Raw genomic sequence first — 8,461 nt, 5'->3', positions numbered from 1 at the left:
CTCAATGAGCTTCCCACCCTCATTGCCCTTGACCAGTGTAGTGGCTAAATTACTTGAATGTTCAGGCTGCACTGAGCTCCTGACCCTTTTCCTTGTAGTAATGTACATTGAAATAATGTAGCTGTCTCTGAAAGAGAGCAAGGTTATGTAAGGCCTGACAAACGTGTTTTGGCTCATACCACTGAGAGGAACTGTGCAAAACTGACATTTCTTAAATGGCGGAGCAAATGGGAAGCTGGCCGTCTTTCTCCTAGGCTGGTGCGGTTTTTGTGTTTGTGGTCCAAGCACAATGCAGGAATGAAAAGAAGGTAGCAATGAGCAGTCAGTCAGGTTAGACTCAGAGCTTTGCAATGTTAATCATGCTAACCATATGGCATAAAAAGTACTGGAAACGAGTATTTCAGACTTGCTTTTCAAATGACTTGCTTTATAGAATCAAACTGTTTAAAAAAGAAAAATAGCTGTTGCGAGAACTGGTTTTCAGCTAACACTAAGCATGAAGTAATTTTCCTGAGGGAAAGTGAAAAACTTTGTATCTGATGCATCATACCCTTGGCAAGGTAGGACATGCAGTTTTCTATTTTTACAGTTTATTATTTGGACATTTGTATCTTTAACAGTTCTTTCTATAGCGCTTGTTCTATATGGAGGCAAGAGTGAATTTTTGGACCCTGCTGCAAGACTATTTTAAAGGGCTTTTAGAGACATGACAGGTGAATAGAACAGCAATACAAATATATTTGTTACTGACTTAATAATGTCAATGAAGCAGAACGCCCCAAGTGAAAGGCTTTTGAAACGGGGATGTCTTTTTCTCTTTCCTACCCTTAACGTGCCCGTATCATATATCAACTTATCTGGCCAAGGTGGGCTATACTTTGCTTCCTGAAACCGGTCAATACAGTTTCATGCATTGCTTAAAGAGCGCTGTTTAAAAAATTTTTTTAAAAAAGAGGGGGGGGGGAACCCAACAAATTTATATAAGGGATAAGCTCAGCACTCTGACTGATCTGCCATACAGCAGGCTCTTGCACTGCCAGTCTGCAGCCAAATTGGCTCCAGTAGGGTTTTTAAATGAACTGGTATTAATGCCTTTCTCCCACTACCATAAACTGTTGAACCTGGCCTGTAAACTGATGTAGCCTGAGATAAGTATGTCTAATTGTCAAAACTCTGGGGCGGGCCTGATTGACAGTTTCACCATGATGAAGCTGCAAAAAGCTAAATTCTATGTGACGCAAGACCCAAATATGTGTATACGTACACAAGTAAGTTAGGGCTGTATCTCTAATGTTTTGTCCTTCCTTTCATTACACCTGGTTACGTTACAGTTCAATTCTCAGGTGTTGCAGAAAATCTACCTCTTTGGACTGTAGATGGAAATAACTGTGAAAAAAGTGATGCAGAAATCTAGTTTGTGCTAAACACACTGCTTTATTTTTACAACCCATGTCTGCTTTCATGAGGAAAAATGATAAATGAACAGGCAGTCTTTGTTTTGCTTTTCAAAAACATTTTGTAGAGATTTTTCACTAATGTGAATCTGAAATTTTATCTACTCGATTCTGTATAGATTAAGTAAATAAGTATGCTTAATATATTGGACTCTGAGTTTTTCTTTAACGTATTCATGTCTTCTAACTGGACCTACTGAACTCACTGTATTTGTTTGAAAACTCGAGAACGAAAATTAAAAGATGTGGAAGTTTGAGTTGGAGCGTATTGTTCGAGTGACGTGCCCTAGGGAGGGGGCTGTTACAGGGTGGTGCCGATGGCTAGCATGTTCCTGGTGGTAGCCGGTACAAGCCGCACGGGCAGGGTCCGGTAAGTGAAGCGCCGTACCTGCAGGCTTCAGTTCGGGGGCATCGTAAGGTGGAGGGCATGTCGGACCCCGGAGAGTGGGAGCTCCGGCTGAACCTGCGGCTGCCTGCTCTGAATTCTGCCCGTGCCTTCTGTCTCCAAAAGGTTGCCTACCATAGTTCAGGAGGGTGCTGTGTGAAAAATGGGGGGGTGGGGTGTCTGTTAAAAATGAGGCTGTCTAGTTCATCGAGTGCTCCCTATTCTGTCATATGAATGTGAGGTCGCTTGTTTCTAATGTACAGTTCTCCCAGCTTCCTAATAATGCTAAGTGTTCTGTTTTGCCTCTTTCTGGCATATTCCCTAACATTTGGCAACTTCCCTAAACTTATGAGAACTGCTTCTGAGTTCAGTTTTCCTTTATGTATACTTTTTTCTAGGTAGCACAGAACTTTTTACAACAATATATTATGATGTGCTCTTCTTTGAAGATAGTATTAATTCACTTTTTTGAAGATACCCATTTTATAAGAGCTGAGCAACGTAGGTCCTGCCCCTCAGCCTTTTCTAGAGCTGTGCCAAGTATTTTGGAAATCCAGGTACGTTGCCTGGTCTCAGTCGCTGTCCTTGCCGTACTTGTTTGCTCCTTCCAAGTATTCCCTCATGCCTGAGACTCGTCTCCACAAAAGGCGCTGCCTCTGCCCCTATGAAGCATCTCTACCATTTCTATCCTTCCTTACGGTGCATACCGATACAGAAGTCAAATCTACTGTTAGTAGTTCCACGGATCTCCCTGGTCTTCCTAAATTCCTTATAGAAACTGGTCAGAGTCGCAAGCTTTGCTAGAGATAAATGTGGTTACATGTCACAGTTAATAGCTGAGGAATTTTGCCCTTTTTTAAAACTTTTTTTGGTAGGCGCTAAGTCTCTTCTGTTAACGCACGCGCACACATGTACACACACATTTGAGGCCGTACTTAACTCTTCTTGTGAAGAGTCTCTCTGATGCGGGAACCTCTTTCACCAGCTGCATTCTGAGCCCTTCAGTCCGTTGCCGCTGGGGCTTCATCTCCTTGGCAGACTGGCAAGTGTTTGATGTAATTGAAAAAGACGCTTGCTTTTAGGCCTTTAGTAAGTCATTCCTCACAGGTACTTTTTTTCTGCTTTCTGAATATTTTTTTTTTTTTTTACATTTGAATTTCCCATTATCCACCTTTTTCCTCCTTAGACATGTCTTCTTGAAAGAAGGATGTATTTTTCTTCTAACAGCCTAACTCGGTCGCATCTAACCATGCTAGTTTTTATTGATCTTGCTGACTGGCACCTATCTAGCCTGAACTTTTAAGTAATTTAAGAATATTGTGCTGCCTGCAAAGACTTTTTCCCTTTTAAACTGTTTGTTACCTTCTGGGTTTGAGGTTGAACATTATTTTGGATTTCTGGCTCAAACAAGGATCTGGGCTGTGCCTACCTTACGGACTGTGACAGTTGAGTCTTAAAGCAGGCCTTGTGCATAATTCAAGACTATGCCAAGAATACTGCTCCGAAAGCTCTACTTCAAGAAAGTAATCACTTACAGCATCTAAAAATTTAAATACCTTGTTACATCTTGTGATACTTGATCAAGCTGAGGAAATGAATTCAAGTCTCTCATTTTTAACCTTATTCTAACTACAGCCATGTAATAGATATTCCATACTGATGTAGTTCACTATCACTTCCACCGAATTTATGTCCTGGTGTTAAGAGTCAAAATAACCACCTCAGTTCTGCCAAGTCCAAGGTACGTTACTGGTATTTAATCCATGCAATTTGTTGGGGTGGGTCATCGGTCTTGGTGTTTTTTCCCATCACCAGTATTCATATAAAACCATTTGATCTTTGTCATGTTGCCTGTTCATGTTGCTGGCTTTGACTGCGCTTCTGCTGTTTCCTGCCAGAAGGTTGCTTACTGACTCCTAACCTTTTTCTCTGGGACATGTTTTTGGGTTTTTTTTATGCAGGCTTGATGTTTAAAGCAGAGAATCATTGCCTTTTTAAAGGGGAAGAGTAGTTACACAAGTCTCAAACACCAGGTTACCATTCGGTATGCACGTTTGGCCATGCATAACGTGCAAACCCATGCCTGTTTGGGTTTGCAAGTCAGTCAGCTGAAGTACCAATTCACAGGACAGAAGCTGACTTTGAGGGAATTAAGAGAATCTACCCCATTGGGCTTCTCTGCGGAGAGTTTACACAGCTAGCAAGCGCGCTTTGGTCTGCTATTTCAGTGCTGAAGTGAAAAGGCACAGTGTGCACACCAATAATAATGCAGTATAGTATGGATAAGGGCATAAACCGCATGGCCACGTATCAAAAATTGCCTGGTATCAAACAGTTGACACTTAAGGGTCTTGCGTGCTACAATAAAAGCAAATGCAGTCCTTCATACACAGTGAAGGAAAAACCCTGAAATTGCTTCTTGCCTCACTGAAGCAAAATGCAGGAACATTACACTCTCTCTCAGTTTTGCTGTTGTATAGGTATCAATATTTCAGCATCAGTTACTCTTAACCACTTGCAACTCCTCAGAGAGGTATTTCTGTTGTTCAAGTTTACATTCAGAGGAGTTGGTGATGCAAACCATCAGGTTCTTAGAGAAGAAAACAGGGGCAACAAAAATTTGTGATGTGCACCACTAATGCGTGTTGGCCTTATCAGTAACGAACTGCCACTACGCTGCGGTGCTGGAAGCGTGCAAGAGTGCTCCTCTCCAGCACTCAAGTGGTCTGATGAGATAGCATGGCTGAAGATGTTATTATTCAACTTCTGATGAAATAAACATCTTATTTCAACATCTGTTGAAATAAAGTAGCATGTTTTCAATGTAGTTTATAGTTCCACTGTCGTTCATGTTTTATTTCAGTACAAAAGTGAAAGAATTTAGATTTCCTTGGTGCAAGCTGAAAAACGTTAGAGGGAAGATACCCTTTATGCTGAAAAACTGCATAAAATGCATAGGTGTTGAGAACGAATGAAGAAGTCACCCTCAACTGGCAATTTTTCACCTTAAATTACCTTCTGTAGTTTTTGTTATGCCCAGACTTCTGGAAATAATTAGTACAAAGAATGTAGGTCTCAACGCTATACGCAGTTCCCTTGAAAAGAAAGGCCCGTGGATGGAAAGCGTGCTGGTTTTTCCTCTCCCCAGCATATACCGATCTGCAGGAGTAACTTACTGAATTGAGTATGCTCCGCAAGGACTGTGTAAGTACACCTAAAGCAACTGTTGTTTAATGCAATAAATAAATATCTTACTGTAGCCATTGTTCAGGTTGACTGTTTTATGCCTTTTTTTTTTTCTTTCTTCAAACTCCATTATTTTTACTACTAACTGCAGTACATAAGCAGTATTACTATGGAGGTAACCAGTTTTTAAAATCAAAATATTAAGGCACTCCGATAGACAAAGAGGCTTAAAAATGATGACCCTCCAATGTTTCACAAACATTTCACGCACAAAAAAAATGTGTAGGACTTGCAAATTAAAAACCGTAATGGTCCCAGCAGCACATTCCCACTCAGTAACGAAAAGGTTTAAGTCAACAAGATGTAGGCTGACTCAAATTAAATACCGGCCCTGTGACCTGGCTGTGGGACCAAGCTGTCCTATAGCTACCTAAATAAGGCTTGTGCGAGGTTGCCACTATCGAAGGAAGGCACATGTGTACACGTGTACTGTGAAAGACAATTCAGACTCAGGGAGAAGGAATCCGTACAGAGGTTGCATTTACTGCAGCACTTTGAACTACAAGTATACTAAAGATAACAAAATTACGCTCTCCTTTTGTTCCATGATAAATTACCCCATCCTGCTGCCTTTCAGCTGTACAAGAACGGGTACTGAGTGCATCCCTAAGCCCCAGCTAGCTGACTCTTCGATGCTCTACAGGGAAGCGGCAGAGCTTTGTGGGACGTTGAAGGTATCCACCAGTGAGTGACTCACAGAGCTCCAGCTTGGAGCTCTTGGCATTTCAGTAAAGGAAATCAGGAACACTGACAATCACTTTTTTTTTTTTAAAGGTTGGGGGGGTCTGTACAATAGACCCAAAATTTCTCTTGACAGTATGCCACTAATCAGGTGAATATGCTTTTGCAATAATTTAACTTCACCCAGTTAACCGGGATGCAAAACAAGGTCATTAAAAAAACAGAATGGCTTTAGACTTTTATGAGTGAACGAGTGGCAGCCTGGGTCTTGCCAGACACGGCAGTGCTTCGGCAGGTGTTCTGCCTTCTGCAGGAGACCCTGTTTCCAATAGGAATGAACTCAGAGAAGTAAAAGTTACAGGGCCAGTCTATCACAGGGGCCTCTAACACTGAGTCTCCAGCTTCCTGAGGGGGCCTGAGATATTTCTGGAGCCGGTTCGCAAGTTGGACAACCGGGGACAGAAGCTGTTAGCACGGCAGCTGCATTGGCTGTCTCAGGCCAGATTCCTCCCTTCAGCAGGAGATGCCCGCCCCCCCCCCCCCATATGTGTCAGTCAAACCAAAATCACACTTAGAGAACGCATTCATCTCCACTTCCCAGATGTGGCGTTTTAGTGTTTTTACACGCACGAGCACCCGCTAGACCGAAGCATGGTTAATTGGGCAGCAGCCTAGCTGTCCTTCAGCAGCTTTGACCTTTCGTGCTGTTCCGCACATCCTCTCCAGCTGCTGCTGCTGCCTACCTGCTAAAAGCTGACAGCATCTCAGCCTTCCACGGCAATGTTCAAGTGCTTTTGCACCTGCCTGCATCGCTTTTAGAGGAACCATTCTGGAAAAAGGTGTGGAAGGAGACATGTCTATGCATGATGACACAGTGCCTACAGCACTGGGGTGGGTGGGGGGGTGTCCTGCTAACAGCAGGCAGGGGATTAAAAACAAGCAACATAAGAAGAACGACGAGAACAGCGCTGCAATTAGTAGTTCGCCCCTCCTTCCCGCTCTGTCTAGTTAGTGAGGCAGTAAGAAGACTTAAGCATTAACAACCCAACCATAATGGACGCAGAAAACTGAAATCACTAATTACAGGAATGAACTACGCTGGACATGCTGGTGCAAAGCAGCCAGTAGCTCTCCTTGAAGTAAGCGCTGAAGAGCACCAGCAGCTGGAGGGGTCATGTAACAGGCCACAGCCCCACCTGTGCCAGGAAGAGCCACCACCGTGCTCTCTGGGAAGCACTTTTGCTTTTGCAGTAACAATCGGTCAGGCCATTGACCTCTTCGTTTCCTATTCAAGAGCTGTGTATGTCAAAATGAATGTCAAAAGGAAGTATGACCTGGCCAAAAACTGTCCCCAAGTTCAGTATGTTTAATGCTTATCATTTGCTGCCACTTGCAAATTAAATTAGCATCCAGAGCATCTAGAGTTCCCCTTAGATATCATTGTGGAGCCCTTCCTGTGAGGCAAGGAAGAGAAAACTGCTGGCCTGCTTACACGTACCAAGGCTCGGTCAACAGATGTTGACTCTTTTAGCTGAATGACCCTTAGCCAAACAGTAAACAGGAAAGTTGTTAGCAGTACCTTTGCTCCACCATTGCCATTCCCTCACAGCACCAGCGCAGGGATAGTCTGCTGTAGACGATGACCAGAGGGGGCATGCTGGAAGGAAGCTGGTCCTCTCAGTGACGTACAGGTGAGCACCTTCCTGAGGAACAAAATGCTGAACCACAGACTTCTGGAGTCAAGTTCCAGCTTACAACTGCCACCCGTGTCCTGGAAAGGGCTACCTTCGGCTGAACGTTAATCAACAGTACAGTACTAGTACATGGTACTGGTCTCGTGAAGGTGAATTAGCTCCCTCATCAAAACCATCTTTTGTTTGTTCCCACCCCGCTCCCAAGTACCAACGCTTTTAAGAATGGGATGTAACATTACGCAGGTCTACTAGACCCAGGGAGCGTCCAGCCTACCAAATTCCCGCACAGAACACGGAAGGAGCTAAATCAAAATTCATTCCACTCTCACCCCTAAAAAATGGAAGTATTTACCTCAAATAGCAGCTTTCCATTCATGAATGGTAGAGTAGTGGGCTGACCCTGGCCAGCAGCTAAACACTCAACACAGCTGCTCGCTCACACCTCCCCACAGCAAGACAGGGAGAGAGTAGGAAGAAAATCCCAGGGGTAGAGATGAAAGACAGTGTAATAGGCAGGTGAGAGAAGGGGGGGAAAAAAAAAAGACCAAAAAAAAAAAAAAGTGAAATCACTTGCCACCTCCCAGCAGCAGGCCCATGCCCTGCCAGCCTCCAAGCAACGGCCACCATGAAAGGCCCCCTTCTTCTTCCTCTACCTCATGTTTCATCGCTGAGCGTGACATACGGTAAGGGATATTCCCCTTTGGCCAATTCAGGTCAGCTGTCCTGGCTGCGCCCCCTCCCCACCTCGTGCCCACCCCCAGCCGACGTGGCGTGCAACCACTGCCCAGCAATAGCCAAAACATGGGTGCATTATCAACACCCTTCTAGCCATAAACCCGAAACCCAGCACCGTATCCGCTTCTTGAAGTGAACTCCATCCCAGCCAGACCCAGTACAGGTACGTTAAGATACGCAGCTTGAGCCCAGCAGCCTACTAACTTGTCAAAATTCAAGTAAAGACAAGAGCAAGATATGCATCACGGGAAGTTACATTTTCAACA

Source organism: Aptenodytes patagonicus, chromosome 1, assembly GCF_965638725.1.
Source record: "Aptenodytes patagonicus chromosome 1, bAptPat1.pri.cur, whole genome shotgun sequence".
NCBI lineage: Eukaryota > Metazoa > Chordata > Aves > Sphenisciformes > Spheniscidae > Aptenodytes > Aptenodytes patagonicus.
This window is presented reverse-complemented; position numbering follows the sequence as displayed.